The following is a 26,664-nucleotide window of genomic DNA, read 5'->3' as shown; positions in this document are numbered from 1 at the left end:
ACTCTACATTGAAGTTCATACAAACACATGCACACTTCTATATTGGGCTATTTGAATGCTAATGCTCTCTTCTGTAAGTGCACATGCTAGACACCTGTCCTGACCTGATCTGGGATTTTCTTCTCTTGATCAAAATGTCTTCCTCCTTCTTATAACTTCAGTTTCTGGGCTACCCAGTTCCCATATAGACTTCTCATATAGCAGTTAAGTTTTATGGTGTATTTGTGGATTTCCGTTTTTTTGGTTTGTTTGTTTTTGTTTTTCCCTAGTGGTTTACTAGACTGTGAGTTCCTTGGAAGGAAAGAATTTTTTATTTAACCCCCTGTGCCCTTGGCCTTGCAATGTGCTTATTAGTACACAGTGATCATCTCAAAAATATTGAAAGAACAAATGAATTCAGTAGTGGATTGAGGAATATTTTATTGGAATACATTACAAGGTGGGGTTTAGTTTCAGTCATTGTATCTTCATTTAGAGAAATTCAAGAAATTAGCAACAGAGTGGAATAGTCACATAGTCACCTAAATCAGGAGTCCCCAATACCCCCGGCCCCACCCACACCGGTACTGGTCTGTGGCCTGCTAGGAACCTTACGGAGCAGCCGGAGGTCAGAGGTTGGCAGGGGAGCAAAGCTTCATTTACCCATTACCACCTGAGCTCCTCCTCCTGTCTGCCACCCATGCCCCTGGCCTGAGCCCTGCCTCCTGTTCCCTCCACCCTACCCCATCCCAGTCATTGGAAAATTGTCTTCTATGAAACCAATCCCTGGTGCCAAAAAAATATTAGGGACCACTGATAAATGATTTAACTATTGTGTATTTAATACTGACTCTAATCCAAACTTATCATTAAGATTTGTGTTGGTTCAACATAGCAGATTGATATTTCAGAATTGGCAGGTTGGAAAAAAGGGAGAATGAAGTGCTGTGTAGTTCTAAAAATCTCAAAGGTGGATCAATTTGGGTGGTTCTCTGTATATTTTAATTCTGTTACACAGACCAGTAGTATTTTAATATAAACAGGGTAGAAGGAGGTACAGGCAAGATCAAAAGAAGTGAGTTTTCTAAGGAGATAGAGAAAATAGTTTTCTATTGGCAATCAGACAGCACTAAGATGAACAGTCAGAAAATAGTCTAAAGGTTTTGAATACTAATGATGAGACTAAAGTAGGAAGAGGCACAATAAAAACTTGTTAATTGACTGGTTTCATTTTAACAGAGAAGATACTAAACTGGTTATTAAAAGTTGGACCATTCCTCAGACAGAGATGGGGAGAAGAACAGAAGTAAAAATTACATTGTACAAAGGCCAGAAAGCATGGGATGCTTAGATATTGGAGAAAAGTTCGGTATAGTTTTGTTAGTTGGAAATTGAGTGATTTTCAGAAAAGGTTTCTTTAAAATAGACTGACTCTTCAATGTGAAGGGGTTTCTATGACTTGCTACATAATTTGAACCAAGTCATATTCTGTAGGTGATGCAGAGTTGAAAAGGTTTTCAACAGAGTTGACATGATTAGTTTTACAAAGATTATACTGTGACAATATAAATAAATGCCTCAGTAGCTCAGAGGTACTCATTATTGATTTTCTAGCACATGGGAGAATTACTGGCATCTTTGGGTTGCTCAATTAATCTCTCTGATGTGACTGAATAAACATGATTCCAATGACCAAATGCAGAATAAAGTAAACATTAGGTATAGTATAGGAGTAAACTATTTCAGAAATTTAGGCAAGAGATGATAAGTGAATTTGGAGAAGTGGAGTCAGATTTGGAAGATAAATTTGGTATAGAATCAACTGGTACTAGTGATGAATCAAATGGAGAAGGAAGAGGGGCAAAGGGAGGGGGAGCTTTTGATGGATCTGAAAATTTCTGTATTTTCTAAGAGAACACAGGAAGAGGAGAAACAATGTAGGGGCAGAAAAAGATTGAGTTGACTTTTAATGTGTTGCAGTTTGTGGTGGTTATAGGAGATCAAAATCATGAGTTCCAACAGAAAGGAAGTTCATTAGAAATATAATTTTTTCACCTTAGGAAGCATTAGCTTAGTTGAGAGTTTAAGTCATAGCAGCAGTAGTCATTTCTTAGGGAAATGGGTACAGTAACCTGAAGAGACAACTTTGGGATACCAGGGACCTTTGCCTGGGAATCCCCTTCCTACCTCTTTTCAGCTGGTGAACTTCTATTCATTGAATGAGATATAGTGTAAATTTTACCTTCTCTTTGAAATATTCCTTTATTCTTCTCCTCCCCTTGCTCCTTCCCCTCTCCTTTATGATCACAGTCATTATTACCTACCCAGTGTTTATCTGTGGCAGTCACACTGCTCAGCACTTAGCATCCTCTGTGGTGTTCAGTCTTCACTGTGATACAACAAGGCAAGTGCTTCTGTTATTTCTTACTGCACATGAGAGAAAATTACGGTGCAGATAGAACTAGTAATTGAAAAAAGCAAGAGGACATAGGCAGAAAATAGCAGAGATGAGATTTTATTATGAGTGTCACCTAATCCAGAGACCATGCTTTTTCTGTTAGGTCAGTTGTTTCATTTTCTAGGAATCAAGGAGTTTATGCATGTAACTGACATAGCACTTAGCATATAATATTGTAAGTTATCTGTTCCCTGTATGCTTGACTGGGAGTTCCTTATGAGCCAGGCCATTCTGATTAATTTTTGCATTTTCCAGAACTCAAAAATATTTAATGAAAGAATAGATTTATGAGTGAATATTTAAGGCATATGTTTGAGAAAAGTTGTCAGAGAATGAGAATATCAAGAGGCCATTTGGGAGAAGAATAGGAAACAGAAATCGAAAAACCACAGAAGAGTTTAGAGGAAGATTAACAATATTGAAAATCCTTCATAGTTGTGACAATTATCTTCTTTTTTGCTATTTTTTTTCTATTATTGGTGTTTTTTGTCTTTCCATATGCATTCTGTTATTCTTCAAGATACAGAGATCCTGCTTTTTTTTTTAAGTTATGGAACACTTCAATTAACATCTTATGAGGAAGTTAATATACATGTAAAACATGAATGCAGAGTTCTCTGGTTTAGCTCCACTTGCTCTTCCTTTCTCATTATCTCCAAGTGTGCGCTGAGTTCACAAGAACAAGCATCTTGATCTTTCCCTCCGTTTAGTACATTTCCTCCTCTTCTTTGAACATGTCTCATGTGTAGGCTAAGCTGAGTGAACTATTGGCATTTATTTTCCATTCCTTCCAAATCTCTATGTTTAAATGTGTTTTTCTCTTCCCTTACCTAGAAGTACCTCTATTGCCTTACTTATCTGCGTGGACGATTTCCAGTCATCTTTTAAGATTCATTTTAAAGATTATCTTCTCCATACAGCACTCACTCATCACCCTGGTTTCTCTGGATTATTACAGAGCCACATATGTCCAGGAGCCCTCTTAACATGTGCATGTCTGTGCATGCAATGCATGTTTATGTATTGTGTTTAGGTGTGTTAGCAGCTGTTTACTAACGTATACTATAGTTTTTTTTCTCAAATTATAAAATTATTACAATAAAAGTGCTATATTTTTAATGACTGTATATAGTATTTGCAGGCACTAAGAGCTCAGTGTGCATTTGAATGAAAGAATGAATGCATTCTTTCATGAGCCAACAGTCTTCTCATATTCTGTAAAATTAATATGTTCTCTATCAGAACCATTAACCTACAACATTTTACTATATTTTTGTTAAGAAAATCTAAGACCTATCCTAACTCCTCAGACTTGGTTTTTTCCCCCTTTCCTCTTCTAGTATAATCTAATTGTCTGTCTTCTTAGAAATGTTAGTAGTTATTGTGAGTCACAATATTAACAGGAAGTATAATGCTGATTTCTACAAAATTCACCTCAATATTCACATATAAGACACAAATGTTTGGAAAGTGAGAAAATGGTGGAATTAGCTTCCATGATCAAACCACTATTTTTCTACACTGACTTTTCCTTGTCAAAAAGTTATATGTTTGTTCATGTGTGCATCATTTAAATGTGGTGAAGAAAAATGCTCAAATTTCCTTTTTGTATTTCTATATACCTCCAATGGTTTAAAGGCCATTGTTTTCTTTGAAACAGCATCTTCCTGAGCATTGTTGAACTTTTGTTATACTTAAGTGTAATTTTTTTTTTGATTTGGGCTTGGTAGAGCAAAATCAGAAAACTTCCTTGTTTGTTTTTTTCTTATCACTAGCACCAGGAGAAGTGATCTTTTCTCTATTTCAATTGATGGCTTTTAAGGTGCATGGCACACCTTGTCTGGTGGCTTTTATCTCTCAGTCTAGTTCCAGAACATCTGGGCCAACTTAATGAAACTTCCATCTCATATCTTATTCACATCTTTTCCTCCATCCTTTCCATATTGTGCCCGGTGTGAGGGAGAAGGCCAGTGAAAGAAAAATGGAGCTGGGCCTGATTTCATCATTGTTTATATCTGTGATCTTCCTCATAACCTCTCCAAGGTCATGGTCAAGGTCAACGGAAGAAGATGTTTATGACTAGTGTTATAACAGTTAGGCTTTCCTGCTTGTTTTTGTAACTGAACCAACATGCTGATTCCTATGTGTCACTTACTCTACTCCCTTCCTGGCTGCAGCATCTCCTTTCTTGTTGATAGTGTGGCCTTACCCACCAGGCAGCCTATTCTGGTGGGATATGTTCAATACCACTAGAGTCTGGAGACTTTGGTGAAAGGGAAAATCTCATTTACCCTCACCTCTTTGAACACAATTCCCACTCCTTCCCTCTCTATTCGTCCTGCCATTGCAGGCTATTCCAGCCTGTCTCTTGCTTTGAGACTTCTCCAGGAGAGGGGAGCATTCCAGAGGACATAGTTAGAGCTTTCACTCTGCTCCTGTGGCAGCAAAGGGCAGGCTGACAAATTTCTCTACCAATATTCTTCTGGGGCATAAGATTCCAATCTGTCTTCTTTAGAACTCTGTGTTCTTTCTGTGCCTCGCTTGGGGAGGTAAGGGGAAAGAAGGCAGCCTTAAATGCTATCAGTCCTGTCAGAGAAGATTCCTTCAGTGAATCTCTAACCTTGTCTAATATCAAATGAAGGAATGAGCCAGGTTGATGGAGCAGATTGGCTAGCCCTTATAAGGGTAAATCTTGCAAGAGTGTGTCTAATGCTTTTCTTTAGAAAGTGAAGGTATCTGTCACTTATTGTCCTCAGATTTGATGATGTAGGTGAAATTCCAAGACAATTTAGAAAGTTTTATTTCAGAATTTGTTGTACTGTATAAGGTAAGAATTTCCTCTATTTCTCTGGATTTCTCTTACCTACAGCTCAATTCTAGACACTGAAGTAGCAATGGAAAAATTAGTAAAGGGCTCAGTAAATCTACCTATTTTTAAATCAATTAGCACTTTCTGGTAAAAAATACTAATCAAAAATATTTAATATAAATATTTTTGTAATATTTCCTCTCATTGAAATTAAAAATTTATATTGTAAGAATATGAAATGTTGCTTGTTTAGGCTATTAATCTACATCAGTCCTTTCTTACCTGTAGTAATTTGTATTCTTTGAAAGGCACATGTCCTTGGGGTTATCAAGTGCTGCATAATGACAATTCAAGAATTGACACACCAATTCTTGCCTCCTTATTTGACTGAGGATTTAAAGATGGTTTTCTGTATATATTTGTTTCTTTTACTATGTACAATGTAAAAACAGAAGTCTTTTGTAAAATAAGATGAATAAACTTTATGGGGATAAAAGTAAACTAAGCAGAATCTGTAATTCATTTATGTGAGGTCACAAATCAGAGTTCTGCAAGATATGAAGTTGAGTCCTAAATAAATTAAGTTGTAGAAAGGAATTATAGTAACAGTTGAAAGCATTCCTTAGAAGGATTACTGTATGTATATGTACACACACACACACACACACACACACACAATGTGAGATGAATCACTACTATCAAAATGACTGCTGTGACAAAGGATGGATGAAGATTTTATGGGTTTTAGATTTAAACAAATTATAAGGCAAACCACATTGATTTTTAAAACCATATACATTTTTATAAGAGATTAAAAATTCTACTTCAGGTCTATGAGTACTAAATCTATTTCTAGTACTAATCAGTACTAAACCTATTGTTTACCAAGGTAGTTCTGCCTGTTTCAGACTAACTATCTTACAAATATAGCAATGGTGTCACTAACATAACTTAAATATCTACTTTTTCTTATTATTTAGAGTGAATATTTTTTCCCTTAACCTCCCTTTTATATTCTACCCTGCATTATCAAATAGGAATCTGATTTGATTACATTTTGCATTAGAAACTGGATGGGTCACATTTAAGGAGATTAATGCATTCCTGAGTAACTGAAATAGATTTTCTTAATCATTTGATTAAAAATTAGATATTTATCTTATACTATTATACCATAATTTGCAGGTTAATGGTATTTCAGAACAGAATGCAGTAGAAGAGGGCATTTACCAATACCACCAATAACTGGTTATAAAATATAGAAAAAAGGTAGAGCTTCTGAGAAAGATGGAATAGTAGTACCAGGCAGTTAATTTACAGATACCTGATAATGACTAAATATTATATATGAACTTTACTACAGTTGACTTGCTCATGTTATATAGGCAAAACCTCTTTATAATTTTTTAAATTCTTTTTTTTAGTTGACAGTTTACATTCAATATTATTTGGTTTTAGTTTCAATTGCACAGTATAGTGGTTAGACACTCACATACTTTTCAAAGCCATGCCCTCGATAGTTCAGGTGTCCACCTGGCTCCGTACATAGTTAGTACAATATTATTCACTGTATTCCCTTTGCTGTATTTTACATCCCCATGACTACTCTGTAACAACCCATTTGTGCCTCTTAATCCCTTCACCTTTTTCTATTAGTGCCCCCCACACACTCCTCTCTCTCAAGCATTAATCTGTTCTCTGCATCTATAAACATGTTTCTGTTTTATTTATTTTTTCTTTAGATTTCACACATAATAAAGTAATATAAAATCTCTTTTTACTCTAGCAAATTCTAACTGTGGATGGAGTATTGCAGGTACCTTTAAACAAAACATAAGGCATTCACTAATCATCTTAGATGATAAGTCAGATAGTGCACTAGAAATACAAATTTAATACATCTCGTCTATTTTAGGTGAAATGGAAAAGCCCACTGATAATTAAAAATCAAGGTCATTTAAAATTGTTATTGAAGATGGATGTAAACCAATTCTAAAAATCATTGATGTTTAAGTCTCTTTGTTTTTGGGGTCTTCTCTGTGGTTTCCATATGCAAATAAATGCTTTAATACAAATAAAATGTGGCACAAATGAGAAGAAAGGCCCCCCTCCAAAAAATAAATGACGATCAGATGATAAGAGAGTAGAATAAAGTTTGGGAAATAATTAATGTTATTAAGGAAGAGGTCACTGCAAGGAGACCTGGTCACTGGAGGTTCTGTACCTTCCAGGACACAAACAGCATACTGAATGGAAGGAGTTATTTAGTAATAGTATCTTAAGATTGTAGGACAAGGAGCAATGGCCTAACATCTAGGGAAAGAAAAGGAGTGGGGTAGAAGAAAAAAATATCTGGACATAAAAGGAAGAGGGCAGGAGAGAGACTTTAAGGAAAACAAAAGATAACACTGCAAATGTTCAAGGGCAGGATGTAGACTGCATTAGCCAGGATCATTAAGGAGTGCATTTATTAAAAGTAAAAACATTCACTATTCTCCTCATCTTTCCGACTTTATTTTCAATAAAATGTTATCTACAATGGTAACTAATTCTGTTTATGTATCATATATGATCAGAGAAGCAAAACTTCTGGAGAGATATCCTAAGACATTATAGGGATTTGACATATAAGCAGGTAAGTCACAAGCTGTGTGAGCTACAGCAAAGCCCCGTGCCCTGCTCTGGACTTGGGAATCAGCAAAGTGAGATGCTACTGCTCCACTTCCACCTTCCACATCTGACGGAAATTATCTCTGTGGCTCACACTAACCTGTAACTACCTGTGCAGGGAATGGAATTCCGAGACACACAGTTTCATGATAGTTAAATTGATAAAATGAAAATCCACCACAATATAATTTTAAACTTCCTCTATTAAATATCCAATATGATATGATTAAGACGCTATGGTACAGTAGGGCTGAAACTTTAGGAGCATCAGAATTAATTAGAAGTATTGTTAAAACACGGATTTCTGGGCTTTTCATTTAGTTTCCATTTTAATGGGCATATGAATTGTGTTTCTCCAAAGAAGCAGACCAATAAAAATGTGTGTGTGTATTCACCAATTCCTTAACATTTCTCTCTCTCTCTTCCTTTCTTTCTTACTTTCTCTCTCTGTAAGTGTATACCTTTACAGTATGAGAGATTGATTTAGTTTAAGGAACTGGTTCATAAAATCGTGGGAGCTGGGAAGTCTGAAGTCTGCAGCATAGATGGGCAAGCTGGAGACCCAGGGAACAGAAGTGGCAGCTTGAGTCTGAAGGTGGATTGGAGGCATACTTCTTTTTTCTCACAGGGATGTCCGTCTTTTTCACTAGGGGTTTAATTGATTGGATGAGGCTCAGCTCCATTCTGAAGGTTTTAGTCAAAGTTTATTGATTTGAATGTTGATCACATCTTTATGAATACTTTCATGGCAACAACTGGGCAAGTGTTTGATGAAATGTCTTGGAACCATGGCTTAGCTAACTGACACATTAAACCAACCATCGGAGTAGGCATAGGTTCAGGCATAGGACTAAAAATTTGCATTTCTAAAATGTTGTTTATTCCAAACATTCAATGTAAACCCTTTTATTCAGTTTGACTGGGCCAACTTAAATTTTTGCCCCACCCTATGTTGATAATAATCATCATGGAAATGCCCTGTACTGATTGGCTTAAGCCCATCAGGGTTATGTTAGCAAAAGCGAAGACAATGGGAATCCTACTGGACAACCAACTGATCTGCTATAAAACACATATCACATTAATTGCACTGTATTTATTTATAAAGAGGAGAACATATCCCCATTAATTAAATATCAGGTCTACCTTGCAAGAGCAGCTCGTCCCTACGGTTCAGATATTTGAAAAGCCAAATTAATTACTCCAGGACTGTCAGCATATTCGGCACACTTGGAAACTGTGGTGGAAGGTTTTCTATGCCACATTAGTGCCCACCAGGCAGAATTCATTTTGGTCACTGGACTCCACAAAATGGGGGCCAGACAGCATCTCTATTTTAGAACGAATTCTAATTGTGACAAATGTTTAGAGATCTGCTTAAGGGAGCTGCCCTGTTTTGTTGGAGCTGCAGCAGGTCTCCTGTGAAGGTTTTTTGAGTGTTCTAGGAAGTGGATTGCAGGAAGAAAACATTATTTTGACATTTTAAATTGTTCAAACACTTAAACGATTTATTCCAAAAGCATAATTTAAATAACAAAATCAAGAAGCAGTTATTCAGTTGCCCAATACAAATTACAGATACAAAACCTCAGTTATGACCAAACATTACTCTTTTTATTGCAACAAAAACAATCCTGTCAGCATTTTTAAACAATGGATTTATCTAATGAGCCTCCCCACACACCCTCCAGAGAAGCATTACAGAGTTGTCTGTTATGGGCTCATAGTCCCCTTTGAATCCCGGGGGGACACAGAGGAATCAGTAACCAGGCTGTGGCATAGGTTTTAGGCATGTTTCATTCTCTCCATGGCGGGTAAGGATGAATATTCCTGCCTCCTGGTTTGGTGTGAAATACAGCTGTATTGCTGAATGTGAACACTGTCACATTGATATTACCAAAACTGCAGTTTTTGTGATGTAAAAATTACAGCTGTCTGTAACGCATACCAAGTGTATCAGTATTAGTGAGACAGTTGTTTAGTGTAGTGTGGTTTCCCAGGATTCCTCCTGCCACGTGGCAGATGTGCTCAAGGTAGTGCTGATGGTAACTGGTAGTTTGCTCAGGGTGATCTTTTTTCCTGGTCCTGAGAAGTTCCATGTGATAATTTATCAGTATTCTTATAATGGATAGTTCAACACCAATAACTTGTATGTTTTTAAAAACGACATTTAATAATCTATTTAATCGTCCATAGGCTCTTCCATCAAGGTTCTATCGTAATTTTTTGTGCAGGCAGATCATTCCACCATGTAATTCCTAGAATGGCATGTGGCAGCCACACTGCGACTGCGCAACCACTATGACACTGCAGGTCAGAGGGCTGAGTTCCTCATAAGGTGCAAGGAGGTCTAGGCAAGGAGGTCTGAGAGCCTACCTCTGTGGCCATCTGATAATAGCAGAAGCCACCATCTTTTAGATGGCTTGCAAATCAGACACAGCTAGATTTTTCACATGTTTCACTTCATTGTCAATTCATTTCAATTAGTTGTTATAACAATACTGGAATAGGCATATAACAGGGTTATGTTAATTTTAGATATTACATTTAGAAGTACAACAATAAAGTTGCTTCTTTACTTTCTTAAAACTGATTTGCTCTTCTTTGTAAAACCTATATATTACTAGAAAATGAGAATGGTTCAAGAGGAAGATACATTTATTCCCATTTGGAAAATTGATCTCTTTTTAATTTAACATTTAACTTCCAGGCATATATATAGAGACTTTCCCATCCTCTCCATTCTCCAGCTCTTCTGGAATGTTGTTTGAGGGGCAAGCTAGGAACATCATGTGACCAGGAGGCATCTGGGACTTAGGACCCAATCATGAAGTTCTTGCCCATTCATTTGAATTCTTGTTGCCCTGCTGTTACCCACTACTTCAATCTAGATATTATGAACCCAGAGCTATTATTTCTCAGCAGCGTGGTGGTTGTCCTTGTGAATGAGAACCTGCTTTGGTCTTCTTGGTACTGCATGTACCTCAGACTGAAATTGTCAAACCTGAAATCCTTGGCTAAAGGTCCTTGCCTCCACCCCCTTCAACCTCTTCCCCTGCCTTGCTTGCCCTCCCCCCCAACACCCACACTCAGCAATTCTTCATGGACATTTTTACTAGAGGGCAATATTAGCTCCCTTAAGTACTTGCATTCTTCCCAGGGCACATGTAAATCACTGGGGAACTTCAACATTATACAGGAACCAGGATGTTCCAGCAAGTAAACTTGTCCCACATTGCCCGTTTTATTTTGCTGCAGCTGCACAATTTTGGTGTATGTATGTGGGTCCCCTATGAGGTGGTTTCTTTCCAGAAATTCTGATAGTATATTGGCCCCAAGCGCCATCTGTATTCCTGACTTTAACCTCAACCTATTTAACTTATGTCCCTGCTCTGAAAATTTGGTTCATATAAAAGAATTTTGCTCATGTAAGATTAGAACACATATATATCTGTTGCCTCCTTCCCCTCTCCATCACCTTGGGGTGGGACTTTATTGCACGAAAGCGCTGGACTCAATCCCCTTCCCTGTGATTCTTTGCAGTGAAGTGGCAGACTGTTATAATAATGGCTCCAATGAATTTACCTCCCTGTGCCCATGACCCGTTGTGAATGACTGTTGCTGCTGCCAGTAAGAGGAGTCAGTTCATAAATTCTAATATTGCTTTTTAAGTGATGAAGGCAAAAAGACTAGAGAGGTCAAACATTTACTCAGACCACTGTAGCTACTAAATAGTGGTTTGGAGCTTCAGCAGGCAAGACTCCAAGGGGAAGGTAGACAGAGTTTTCTTTGAAAAATTAATAATTTTAGAATGTCTAAATGTTCCAGTGTCTCTCCTTGTGATTTATAGCAGTTTTTTTATCCACATATATTGCATATTCAGTTGATGAAATGATTAATTTTCAAACCCAAGAATCTTGATTAAAGCATTAATCACCATACAGCAAATTAGCTTAAGCCTTAAGATAAAAAAAAAGTGTGTTAGTTTGTGTTGTCTATTTTCCAACCGATTGCTTCCTCTGCATGAAGAAAACAACACCTTAGGTGTGATATATTAGCACAAAATATCACAGCATCTTGGTAAAATGTTATTTTTTACCTAAACACTTCTATCCAAAGTGTTTAAGCCAACAGTTCTACTATTTAAATAGCTGTCCTTTTCATCAGTGGTTAATGTTCTTTGTGCTTTACTTGTAGTCTTTTTTTTTTTTTTTAATTCAGGCTCTCTGTTGAACTCTGTGGGGTAACATAAATCTGAACATTGTTGATGCTTAAACTTGTCAAACAGAAGCAGCAGATCTTTGGGATACAAATGATATTTGGTTGTGGAAATTTTGGCTTTAAAGTGGCAATTTAGATCTTTGCCTGATTAAAGGAAATTGATATATCTAAAGCATAAAAAAGCAATATAAAACGGAAGTAGACACTTTTATCAAATTTAATGTAAGAATTGGTAAGCCCTATTAACATATTAAAAATCAAATAAATTTGATATTTGAAATGTACTAATATGTAAATTCATTTTCTTAGAAAAACAATATCTTTTAATTTAAAACAAAAGGAAATAGAGAACAACAAAGAGATAAACAGAGAAACAGAAACAAAGAGAGAAAACAAAGAGATAAATTATTTTATTAAATATATTGAGAATTAAATTGAGTGTCTTATTATTTTATTCTGTGTTTATGCTCATGTTTCTTAGGAAACATGCATGCACGTAAAAGAAACATGTAATAGTAAAATCTGAAGACAGTCCTTTTTTCTAAATGTAATTATTTTACCATGCAGATTTTTTTCATAACAATAAAATAAATATTAAAGGAAAGATACAGACCCCAGTGTCTGAAAAAAATTAATTTTGCTTCATTAAAGAATTAATTATAAAGTAATTATTTGGCTTTTAGTTAAAAAGGATTTGCTAATATACCTGACATTTTCTTTATAGTAAAACTGAACCTTTCAACTTACCAAACACTTTTTGTTTGAAGGAACTCATTGTCTTTCTGATACACTAAATAAAGACTAAGTACCCCAGGTGGGAGGATAAGTGTAATTGCTCTTATGCCATAATTCGGAACAGGTTGAATGAAATATCTCTACCAGTTTATGGAGGCAGTGTAGTTCACAGATCTATTGCCTTACTCTGTTTCTTATAGCTGGTCTCTGCTCAGTCACTGAAATGGCTTATCTTACCCTCTTAAAATGTTTGTGCAGGGTGAGGCAGAGTTTGATTATAATGTTGGAATGTCAGGAGTAGAGAGTAACGTAGAATTATAGAGGAGGACATGTGAACGTGGAGCTGAATAAACTTTTGGGCTAATGCCTGAACAGTGGAAGTAGCAGTTCAAATTATTTTATTATTACTATTATTATTATTTTAAAGATTTTATTTATTTATTTTAGAGAGAGGGCAAGAGAGGAAGAAAGAGAGGGGGAGAAACATCAATGATGCATGAGAGAAACATTGATCGGTTGTCTCTCGCACACCCCCAAGTGGGGATCTGGCTTGCAACCCAGACATGTGCCTTGACTGAAAACTAAATGGGCAGCCTTTCAGGTTGAGGGATGATGCCCAAGCCACTGAACCACACCAGTCAGGGAAGTCCTGATTATTGTTTAAAGATGTATTAGATCAGCTTTGTGTTTCTATGCAATTTTGAATTGGGCAATGAGAGGGACATTAGTTCTCTTCAAGTATCAGTGATGCCAGCTGAGTGGCAGCATCACATACAGCAGCGAGACCTAAAGGGCACAGCCCTCAGAAATCTGTGTCGGGGATGAACAATGCAGACATCAGACATGTGAGGTCTGAGCAAAGATTCAGGCCAAGAAAAAAAACTGTTCTAGGCAGCAATTGATGTAGAACATCCCAATTACCATACTTAAAACTATCAAATCAATTCCTAAGCCCTATACTCATGAGGCTAGGAGTACATTTTCTGTCTTGATCAGGATGGATTTAGTACTGCATGAAGTTTAGCTTGCAGACTGAAGATAACAGTGCTTGTCATTAAAGTGCGGTTTAGAAAGAAGGGGCAATATCATCTGTGGCTTCTGGGGATGGGGCTGTGGGAAACTCAAGGGATTTAAGGAGAAATTGTTGCTTCCCTTCAATTTATTTTGCAAAAGTATAGCCTTTTTGGATGGAGACACATTGACATTCAAATTATGAATCTTTTTAAGTGTTTCTGCCTGGAAGAGAGAAACTCACTCTGATTCTGAAGAGGGGCTCATTCTAAAATTTAACCCTTAAAAATTTTTTTTCCCATAAAGCTCCATATGCTAGACTCTGATGGATAATTTGACATACAATCCTGGGAAGTTTTGATAATTAAATTTTACCTTTGTTAAATACAGATTACATCCATAAACACTTGAGCTTTATTTAACTTTTATGAATTGTATTATATTGACATGTTGTCTTGCTTTATAATGTCAGAGAAGCTTTAACTTCCCTTTCTAATTGTCCCCAGATGTTGGTGGTCCCTAACTACCTTTGATAGTATTGACTCATAAACAGTTACACTGGGGTGCTCCCTACTTATCTGAAGTCATTTTTGCAGTTTTTTGATTATGCAACATTTTGAATTTACAACCAGAAGACCCAGACCATTTTCTTTTCCTGAAATCATACTTTCAGTATTGACTATTTTTAAAACAAAGCATCATCATACTATTTATTTAGTTATTTATTTATTATTTATGCTATTATAGTTGTCCCTCTCTTCCCCCCTTCGCTCCCATCTACCCAGACTGCCTCCTACTTCCACAGTCAATCCCATACCATTGTCCATGTCCATGGGTCCTTCAATATGCTCTTTGACTCATCCCTTCACCTTCTTTCAATCAGTCCCACCTCCTCCTCCCCTCTTACAGCTGTCAGTCTGTTCCATGATTCTGTGCCTCTGGTTCTATTTTGCTCATTAGTTTATTTTGTTCATTAGACCTCTTATAATTGAGATCATGTGGTATTTTTCTTTCACCAACTGGCTTATTTCACTTAGCATAACAGTCTCCAATTTCATTCATGCTGTCACAAAAGGTAGGAATTCCTTCCTTTTTTCTGCTGTTCCACAATGTGGAACTTTAAAGAAAGTTCTGTCTCTTATTATAAAATTGGAATCATATTGCATATACAACTTCAAAAAGTAATTCCTCCAGATAATATACAAACATAATTGATCCTTATTATTCCTAGATTGCATATTTGCAAATTTGCTTACAAGTTACAATTTGCCTGTAACATCAAGGTAAGTGTACGGGTAGTGCTTTCTTAGTCATTCATGGATATTCTCAGAGCAGTGAAAAATTTGAGTGACCCAATGCATACCTTCCCAGTTGTGGATGAAAAAGATGATGATCTGTCTTCTTGTTTTGACTCTAATACTGTAAACAACTGTTCTTTTTGCCATCTGCTTATTGCTGTGTTTTCTGCATTTTTGTGCTTTTTGTGGGTGATTCTGCTCTTTGAAATGGCTCCTAACTGTAGCACTGAAGTACTATTTATTCTTCCTTAGTATGAGAAGGCTGTGATGTCTCTAATAGAAAAATGTGTTAGATACATTTTGTTCAGATATGAGTGATAGCGCTATTGGATGTAAGTTTGATGTAAGTTCTATATTAGTGAAATAACAATATATCATAAATAATGTGTGTTTAAACAGAAACGGACACAAAACAGGCGTATGTATTAATTGTATTATAAATATGTTGTGACAAGTGGCTTCCAAGACCTAACCCCGCATTTCCCCTTGGAACAAGGGTTCAGCTTTCACCAGTTCATTGTTCATGGTGATTTGGTGAATATTCTTTAGGTATTTTCCTCTAACAGCATGTATATTGAAACCCCAGCTATTTCCAGGTTGTTTCACTTTATCCAACAAAATATTATACAGTCTTACATGTGTTGCTACAACTAAGTTATTAGCCTTGGTATCCAACTCCATGATTCCCTAGATGCCTTAACAAGTAAGTGATGTGACCTATCGAAGGTAGTCACCTATCACCTTTGCTTGGCTTTTGCTGCCATCTTCTATGTATTTCCTTACTGCACCATGGAGAAAGGTAATTAAAAGCTCCAGGCCCAATGAGCTACCTCATAAGAACCTGACAATTTATAATTCTTATTTAGAATTGGGGTGAATGAAGTAAGTTTATTTGCTTGGCTATCTCTGTTTTTTTTTTAATTTATTGGGGTGACATTGATAAGATTATTTATGTTTCAAGTGTACATATTTATGATGTATTATCTTCATATTGCATCTGTTTTCAAGGTAGAGCCTGAATTGATTTTGAAGAGGAGTGTCTGTTGCTTCTGGCCAGATGCCCCATAACAAAATCAGAGATTAAATTTTTGGGAGGGTCCATTGGCTGTCACCATCTCTAGGGACTGTTCTGATTTTTCTTAGGCAAAACATATTCTTAAATTAATAGGGAGATGTTGTCAGTGTTATTTTTTTTTCCTTTTTAAGAATTTTTATTGTCGACACTATTACAAACCTCATTCCTGCCCTCCTTCACCCACCCTCATCCCCCTTTCTCTCTGGCAATTACCATACTGCTATCAGTGTCTATGGGTTATGTGTATACTTGTATGTTCTTTGGCTAATCCCTTCACGTTCTTTTATCCAGCACCCCCTCTCCCCTGTAAGAGTTGTTAGTCTGTTCCATGTGTCCATGCCTCTGTTTCTTAGTTCCTGTTAACTGCTGCTAAAAACCACTAGAAACACAAAAATCCCTTGAAGCTGAGATCACTGTACTAGAGGGGACTGGAAATGGGTAATGTCAAGTTTAATGGGGCGTTGGCTTTTATGGAGTCCTGACTGTCTGCTAGATATTAAGCTAATATCTTTATAGAGATCATCTCATTTGATCCTCAGTAGCAATCTGATGGGGGAGGTACTATCATAAATTTAATTTCTTCGGTTCAGAAAACTGAGTCTATAGAGTTTCAGGAGCTTGTCTAAGGTCATGGAGCAAAGCGGTGAGGATTTGGATGCAGACAGTCTGGCTCTGGAGCTGGCTTTCCTCACTGCAATGCTCTTGAACTCTACTGCATCATCCACACCCTTCCCAAATTCATTGAGCCCCAAATATCTAACACAATTATTAAAAATATAAAGCCATATTAACATTAACCTAAACAATAACATCTTGACAGGTGGCAATTCTAAAATATATTTTTAAAGATATAAATGTTTTTAAGGGAGGTCAGTACTTTGCTCACTAATCCTTCATTTTCCCTTATCAACCAGCACCAAGTGATTAACTTGACGTCAAAAGTCCCTCCTTGAAGCCTGTCCTCAGTCTCTGGGCTGGCTCAGTTTCAAAGCTACCCAGGGCTGCTTATCTTTAACAGATGGCTATCTTCCCTCTGACTCAGCTGCAGTGGGTTAGTTCCCCCTACTTAGGCTATTTGAAGCCAATGTAAAAGATGGCTGTATTTTTCTTTCCAAGCGCTGAGAGACCCTGACACGTTCTCCAGCTTCCTCTGGAGAGAAAAGAGAGAGCAATTGCTATTATCAAGGACATCTTGCTACAGAGGACATTAAACACCTGTGAGTTTTTTCCACCCTTATGAAAAGCTCTTCATTTCACACTCATTTTTTTCCACTATTCCAAAAGATATTTCAAAATGAAGAAAGGAACTATCAAAATTTGTGTAGGATATTTGTTTCTATCTCCATCAGTCAATGGCTGTACATTCAATTTATAAATGACCTCAGTTTCCAGACTTACTTCCTTAAAGGATTCATACCTATTATGTGGGACAATAAATTTTGGACAAAATGAAATAGAAAACTAATTTTAATATGGAACTCTGGAAAAAAATTGGTTCTGTTATGCATTGAAATAATTTACTGAGATGATAAGGGCAATTATGGATGTTGTGATTTTCCCTTCTTCAGGAAAATACCTTTCCATAGCTGGAGAGAATGACAATGAGAGAATCAGTAAAGAACTATCATAATAATAGTAGCCATGAAGTAAACCCCTCTTTTGTGCCTGGTACAGTGTTGTGACTTATTTATATCATCTCAGGAACAGCCTTGTAGCGGGGCTGGATCAAGGCTATAGGGGTCTCAAACTTTTATACTTTTTTTTTTGAGAAACCTCCTTAAAAACATGAATACAAATTATATAGAGTAGTAAATATTTATTCAAAAATAAAAAAATAAATCACAATAAAATGGAGATTTTTTTAAAAGCTCAAAAATAGAACAAGCATAATAATATCCATGAAAAGAGCATTTTAAGAAAATTAACTGTTTGACACACTTATTTTTTCCTGTTTTTCAGAAACATTGATATCCTTTTCATATGAAATGATGTTGTATTATCTATTATCTATAGAAGGAAATGGGAATATTCCTAGTGAAAGATTTTAAATAGTGCTTATCGCTTTGACATAATATTATGTTTATAAATAGACTGAGAGCTTCTTGAAGAAGAGGTCTGGTTGTGCTATTGATTCCTAGCAGCTAGGATAGTGACTGACATATAAAATACAACAATCATGTTTGTTAAATAAAGGAACGATTAAGCTATGCAGAAGGGTTAAGTTAAAGGTGATATGGTGCTGCTGGGAAATTAGCCCCTACTTCAGATGTTGTTAAGACAGGTTCCATGTGCCTCCTGCTTGTCCAAGGAGAAGAGAATGCACAGGCATTTCTGATGAAGTCTCCTTCACGCCCAGCCCATCCCCTCCTGAACCAATCAATATTTTGTTAGTTAAGCCAGACCCCAACCTGGTTGTGCTTTGTAGCTCTATATTACTATTTTATAGATGGAAATAAGTTATGAGGACAAGTTTCTGGTCTTTAACAAGGTCATATGGCAAAGAAAGTGCTGCAGTGTCCTCTTTCCTCATGACACCCACTGCAGGCTCACCACCTAAGTGATCTTACTTGGCACCAGCTCAGAGTTCTTTTGGAATTACCGTTTACATGTTTTCACTGAACCCTTACAGAATCCATTCCAACAATGTATAAAATAAAAATAAATAAAACACAATTTGTAAGATAAATGGTTTTTCTTTTTCATTTTAAATAAAATGAGCTGGGAAAAGGCAGAGAACTTTTATGATTCAGTAATGGGCAAGAAAAGATACTCTCTCGCTCACAGATCAAAGAGACATGAGCTGCAAAAGCTTCAGTTTTGTAGAGAACAGCTCGGGGCCAGGCAAAATGTCATCCTTTTTATAGGTGCAACAAAATTCTTCTGTTTTTCATCTTAAACACAGGCGTTAGACCAGCTCTTCAAGTCCTTTGGATGTCTGGGAAAGTGAGTCGTGTGCACTTTCTAAAACATAGAGTCAAGTGTAAATAAATGCTAGAGAAAAAGGGGAAATAGCAGTAGAGACCCAAAATGCCTGAGTAAAGTCCTGACTGGAGGAATGTCATGCAGACTTCTTTGGTGTCACATAAATGGCCCCCGGGGCTTATCAACATGTACACTCACGCTAATGAGAGTGGCCAGCTTAGAAGACAGCGGGGTCTATAGACAACATTGTGTTATAGTCTGTGCTTAGTCACATTTAAAACTTGGTACTGAAGGATAAAGCTGTCTCTGAAGAAAATGTTTTAACAAAATGAACAAAATGTTTGAAAGCACAGGCTTTGAACTCAACCTAAATTTCTTATGTGCCTATGTTTTCTTTTAGCTTTATTTTTATTGTTTATACTGTTATAGTTTATCCCACTTTTCCCATTCTTTCCTCAGCCCCTCCCTCTCCCCACCCCCCAGCAAATCCCCACATTGTGGGTGTGTTGTGTGTAAATGTTCTTTGGTTAATCCCTTCACCATCTTTCATTCCATCCTTCCCCCTTCTTTCTGGCAGCTGGCAGTCTGTTTTATGTATCTAAGCTTGTGGTACTATTTAGTTTGTTAGTTCATTGTTTTCATATGATTCCACATATAAGTGAGATCATATGGTATTTTTTGTTTTCTGACTTCCATGATGACACTTGGAAGTCAGATATTCCATAACTGTAAATTTAAATAGCTACTTTTTATTAGTCATTGAATTTTAAGATTATAGTGTTCCCATTTTAATCAATTTTTTCCACTTTAAGGCTTTTTCTTTTCTTTCTTTCCTTTTTTTTAAAATAAGGCTTTATTTTCACATTTTAAAAAATAGAATAGAATTAAGCATTAATGCCATCATGTTTGATCTTCAGGTATCCAGGAAGCAGATGCACCTTAATTAAGAATTAATTACTTTTTACACATATAACAAACATTGGTTGAATACTCATTTTTTTTACTATATGTGTGCGTGTGTGTGTGTATGTATTACTATATGAGTGGTCACCATACATCATTAAAAAATTTTTTTTCTCATATTGAGAACTTTTAAGATTCATTTCTTTGTAACTTTCAAATATGCAAGAGTATTATTAAGTATGGTTACTATGCTGTACATTATATCCTCAGGACATATTTATTTATAACTGGAAGTTTTCACCTTTTGACTACCTTCACTCATTTGGCCAGCTCTTCACTTCCCACCTGTGGCAACCACCAATCTGTCTGCATATCTGTGTTTGTTTTCTGTGTGTGTGTGTTTTGTTTATTTGTTTTTAGATTCCACATATCGGTGAGATCATGTGGTATTTGTCTTTCTGAATCTTACTTATTTCATTTAGACTAACGCTCTCAAGGTCCCTCCATGTTGTCCCAAATGTCAGGATATCCTTCTTTTTATGGCTGAATAATATTCCACTGTATAGATACATACCATATTTTTTTATCCATTCATTTGTCAATGGACACTTAAGGATTTCCCATGTCTTGGCTATTGTAAATAATGCCATAATAATCATGGGGTACAGATATCTTTTCAGGCTGTCTTCATTTCCTTTGGATAAATACCCAAAAGTGGAATTGCAGGTAGTCTTATGTTTAATTTTGTGAGGAACCTCCATATTGTTTTCTACCGTGGCTGTACCAGTTTCCAATTTTCACCAAGAGTGAACAAGAGTTTCCTTTCAATACATCCTTTCCAACACTTTTTTTAAATAATAATCATTTTAACACGTATGTGGTGATAACTCACTGTGGTTTTGATTTGCAGTTCTCTAATGATTAGTGATGAACTTTTCAGCAAGTTTTTTATGTATGTGTTGGCCATCTGCATTGTTTTTGGAAAAAAAATTTCTTATCAAATCTTCTGTCCATTTTTAAAATTGGATTATTATTATTTTTGCAGTTGAGCTTTATAAGTTCTTTATTTATGTTGGATATAAACCTCTTATCAAATATATGATTGCAAATACTTTTCCCATTCAGCAAGTTGCCTTTTCATTTTGTTAATGGTTTCATTTCTGGAGCAGAAAGTTTTTAGTTTGATCTAGTTTCTTTTGTTTAGTTTTGCTTTTGTTGTCTTTGTTTTTGGTGTCAAATCCAAAACATTATCATCAAGACTGATGACAAGGAGCTTACTGCCTATGTTTTCATGTAAGAGTTTTATGGTCCAAGCCTTCAATCCATTTTGAGTTGATTGTTGTGTATGGAATAAAGTAGTGCTCCAATTTCCTTCTTTTGCATGAGGCTGACCAGTTTTCCCAACACCAATTTTTGAAGAGACAGTCCTTTCCTCATTGTATATTCTTGGCTCTTTTGTCATATGTTAATTAACCATATATGTATAGGTTTGTTTCTGGGCTCTCTTTTCTGTTCCATTGATCTATGTGTCTCTTTTTGTGCCAGTAACTTATTGTTTTGATTACTATAACTTTGTAATATAGTTTGGAATAAGGAAATGTGGTGGCTCCAGCTTTGTCCTTTTTTCTTAAGATTGCTTTGTATACTTGGGGTTCTTTGTTTTTCCATACAAATTTTATAATTTATTCTATTTCTAGTTTAGAATAGAATAGATATTTATTCTATTTTATAGTTTATTCTATTTCTGTGAAAAATGTCATTGGGATTTTGAAAGTGTTTGCATTGAACCTGTAGATTGCTTAGGGTAGTACAGACATATTAACAGTATTTTTTTCTCTTATTCATGAGCATGGAATATCTTTCCATTTACTTGTGTCTTGTTTAATTTTTCATCAGTATTTTATAGTTTTTAATGTACTGGCCTTTCACCTCCTAGTTAAATTTAATCCTAGGTAGTTTATTCTTTTTGATGCAGTTATAAATGGGACTGTTTTATTAAATTTTTTAATGATAGTTTATTAGTATATAGAAACACACCTGATTTTCATATATTAATTTTGTATCCTGCAACTTTACTGAGTTTGTTGATTACTCCTATCAATATTTTGGTAGAGTCTTTAGGGTTTTCTGTGTATAATATTACATAATCTATAAATAGAGACAGTTTTATTTCTTTTCTGACTTGGATGCCTTTACTTTTTTTCTTTCTTTCTTTCTTACCAAACTAATTGATCTGGCTAGGACTTGCAATACTATGTTGAATGAAAATGATCAGAGCAAAGATCCTTGTTTTTTTCCTGATCTTAGATGAAAAGCTTTTAGCTTTTCACTGGAGTATGACTTTCAACAAAGTGGGCATAGATGGAATTTAACCTCAACATAATAAAGATCAACTTTTTATTACAAATGTGTGATGAGTTTTTCATATGCTTTTTCTGTATCTGGTGAAAAAATAATATTTTTATTTTATGTGTTCTTAATGTGGGGCATCACATTGATTATTTTGCGAATGTTGAACCATCCTTGCATCCCTGGAATAAATCTCAGTTGATCATAGTGAATTCTTTTTTTAATATATTTTGAATTTGGTTTGCTTATATTTTCTTGAGAATATTTGTATCTATGTTCATCAGTGATATTGGCTTGTAATTTTCTTTTCTTGTAGTGTTATTTCCACCCCCCCCCCCAGTTTGGGTATCTGGATAATGTTGGCCTCATAAAATGAGTTTAGAAGTGTTTCCCCCTATTTTATTTTTTTGGAAGAGTTTGAGAGATTGGTGTTAATTACTCTTTAAATATTTAGTAGAATTCAGAAGTGAACCCATGCGGTCTTGTAATTTTGTTTCCTGAGAACTATAAGTGATTTTTAAGTGAGTGCTCTCATGGGAAACCTATAGTGAAGTAAAAACGAGAAGAAGGTGATTTTGGTGGTATAGGGTATACCTTATAGTTTATTCTACCTTGAGGTGGAGGAACCCCCACATCACTAGTCATTTGTTGCTGTTGGGTATGAGGCTGAGTGGCATCCAGTATCATCCCTACCACTTTTGGGTGGAAAGGCAACTCCAGTTTCCCAAAAACAACTTGCTGAAGAAGGTTGATGGTGTGGGCACACCAAACCAGTAAAAGAGATCCCATAGGATGTGGGAAGGACACAACAATGTCTGCCTCATGTAAAACCTGGAAATAAAGACACGCTTACACCATATACAGGATTAATTTATTCATATACAAAACAGATTTCTGTCCCGTATAATGATGTCCAGTTGTAGGAAAAGTAAATAGTTTCTTATTGGAAATGCTGATCCCAACTCCATCCCCCAAACTGATATCTCCCATGGTCTTCCTCATTTTAGTAAATGGCAATGCCAATTTTTAAGTTCCTCAGGTAAATACCTTAAAATCATTGATTATTACTTTGTCCCAAATCTCACAATCTTTCAGCAAATCCTAATTGTTGTATTTCCAAAAATGTCCATATTCTAGTCTCTTTTTATTATCTACTCTTAATCAAAGACATCAACTCTCATCTGGATTACTGAATAACTTCCCAGCCTATCTCCCTGTTTTTGCCCCTGTCTGTAACAAGGTATTCTCACACAGTAGCTGGAGTAATCTATAGATAATATAATCATATCAAGTAACTCTGCCTTATTTTTAAAATTTTTCAATTAGAGTTTATTTTCAATATTATTTTTATTGGTTATGTGCAACATAGTCTGTTAAACAAACATATCCGTTTAAAAGATTTCTTTTATTGATTCTGAGAGAAGGGAAGGGAGGGCAAAAGAGAGGGGGAGAAACATCGGTGTGAGAGAGAAATATTGATTGGTTGCCTCCTGCATGTGCTCCTAATGGGAACTGAACCCACCACCCAGGCATGTACCCTGACTGAGAATCAAACCCATGATCTTTCAGTTTGCGGCATGATGTGCAACCACCTGAGCCACACCAGCCAGGGCAGACAGCCATATATTTTTAGTACCCTGATATTTAATTCATCTGATATTTTAGTACCTACATGGCACCATTCATAATTATCACAATATTATGACTATAGTCCTTATGCTATACTTTACATCCTCACCATTAGTTTATAACTACCAATTTGTACGTCTTCATCCCTTCACCTGCTTCATCCGGTTCCCCAAGCCCTCTTCCCTCTGGCAATCACCAGTCCGCTCTCTGTGTCTCTGAGTCTATTTCAGTTTTGTTTATTTTGTTCTTTATATTCCACATATAAGTGAAATCATATGGTAATTGTCTTTCTCTGACTGACTGACTTCCCTCAGCATAATACCCTTTAGCTCCATCCATGCTGTTGCAAAAAGTAAGATTTCATTTTTTATGGCTGAATAATATTCCACTGTATAAATGTACCACTGCTTTTTTATCCACTTGTTTATTGATGGGCACTTGGGTTGCTTCTCTAACTTTATTACTAGAAATAATGCTGCAATGAACATAGGGGTACATATATTTTTTTGAATTAGTATTTTGGCTTTCTTCAGATAAATACCCAGAAGTGGAATTGCTGGGTCATAAGGAATTTCCACTTTTAATTACATGTGGACACTCCATACTGGTTTCCACAGTATGCGGAAGTTTCCACAGAGGCTGCACCAGTCTGTATTCCCACTAACAGTGCACAAGGATTCCTTTTTCTCCACATCTTCACCAACACTTATCATTTGTGGATTTATTGGTGATAGCCATTCTGAAAGGTGTTAGGTGATATCTCATATGGTTTTAATTTGCATTTCTCTTATGATTAGTGATGGTGAGCATCATTTCATATGTATTGGCCATCTGTATATCCATTCTCTTTGGAGAAATGTCTGTTCAGGTCCTCTGCCCATTTTTTAATTAGTTTTTTTTTTTTGGTGTTGAGTAGTTTACACATATTGGATATGAACTTCTATTAGAGGTATCATTGGTGAATATCTTCTTCCATTCAGTAGGTTGTTCTTTCATTTTCTTGATATTTTCTTTTGCTGTGCAAAACCTTTTAGTGTGATGTATTCGCATTTGTTTATTTTTTTCATTTGTTTTCCCTGCCCAAGGAGTTACATCAGAAACATATTACTAAGCTAAATGTCCAGGATTTTAATGCCTATGTTTTCTTCTAGGACAGGTAAGTACACTTTAGAACCTGCTGACTGCTCTTCTGGCTCACTCAAGGCCAACATACTACCAAGATCCACAAGGCCTAAGAATATGGAGGACTTATATGCCCTAATTCCTATATGTTATCTCTTCTATTCTTCCCCTCACTCAGTCTACTCCAGCCATACTACCACCATTGCTATGCTTGAAACACATGAAACACCTCAGGCCCTTTACATTTTTGTAACCTCTTTCCCTAACACCCTTTTTCCCCTAGCTGTTACCTGCTTCCTCCCGGTTTCTACTCAAATGTCAGCTCTCGGTGATAAAAAATTCAGTTGCACCCCCAATACACCTTATAATCTTAAAGTGCTTTAGATTTCTATGTAGTGCTTTTCACTATTTGACATATTAATTTGTTTTCTGTCTTACCATAAAAAATATAAGCTATAGAAAGCCTTAGATTTTATTTTGCTCATTGCTGAATACACAAAGGCTGGAACAATTTTGTCAATAGAAAATGCTCCATAAATATTGTCTGAGTTAAGTAATGAATGATGCAGTTAACACACGCTTTGTGGGAGGATTGTGGTAAATGATTAGCAATTCTTGCCATGGTACTTTCACAGTATTAAAGGCCAATATTTTTGTTTTGTTTGTCTGCTTTCTGCTTTTAACGTTCCTGTAAAATTGTGTGTTTGGGATAGGAGTACCTCACTATATTTAAAGCCAACATTGAGTGAGAAAATTCATATCTGCATCTGTAAATATTTATGCACAAGTAAATGACAAGTGAAAAATTCACTCATGTTTACAATTAAAGACACACCTAAGTATAATGGTCAAGTAAAATTGAAAGGCTAAATGGAGAATAAAATATTTCATACAATTCATTGACTTTTATCTCAGCAATGTGAGAGGAAACATTGATGTCCACAGAGCAGCCCTGCAGATTTGATTAAATGTCATGATTCAATCCCTTTAAGAGGTAAGGTTGAGAGATTTAAAATAGGGTCTTTGGACTGAGGGAGATTTTTTGTCAGTCCCTTACAAACTATGTGACCATGGCCAAGTCACTTACTCTCCAAAAACTCAAATTCTCTCAATATAAATAACAGATAATATGCACGGTCATTGTAAAAATAAAAGAGATATTTTACAGAAAGCACTTAACACAGTACCTAGAACATAACAATGCTCATGAACTGTAAACACATTTGTTTAACCATATATATCCTTGGAGACATTTCTTACTATCAATAAGAGAGAACTGAAAGAATAAACAGAAAGTGTAAGAGGAGATTGGCTGAAAATTTTGCAAATAGAGCAATTTGGCAAGCTATTTATTTAGCCTCTAGAAATATTGGAAACTTCCTTGTACTTTAATTTTGGAATGTGATCAGATACATCTATAGCCAGATATAGATTAATTTCCTACACTTGAAAGATCATATATAATTCTGTTTCTCTGTTACCG

The sequence above is a fragment of the Pteronotus mesoamericanus genome, unplaced genomic scaffold (genome assembly GCF_021234165.1).
Source record: "Pteronotus mesoamericanus isolate MK-2021 breed Mesoamerican mustached bat unplaced genomic scaffold, CSHL_Meso_final contig_73, whole genome shotgun sequence".
In the NCBI taxonomy this organism is placed as follows: Eukaryota; Metazoa; Chordata; class Mammalia; order Chiroptera; family Mormoopidae; genus Pteronotus; species Pteronotus mesoamericanus.
This window is presented reverse-complemented; position numbering follows the sequence as displayed.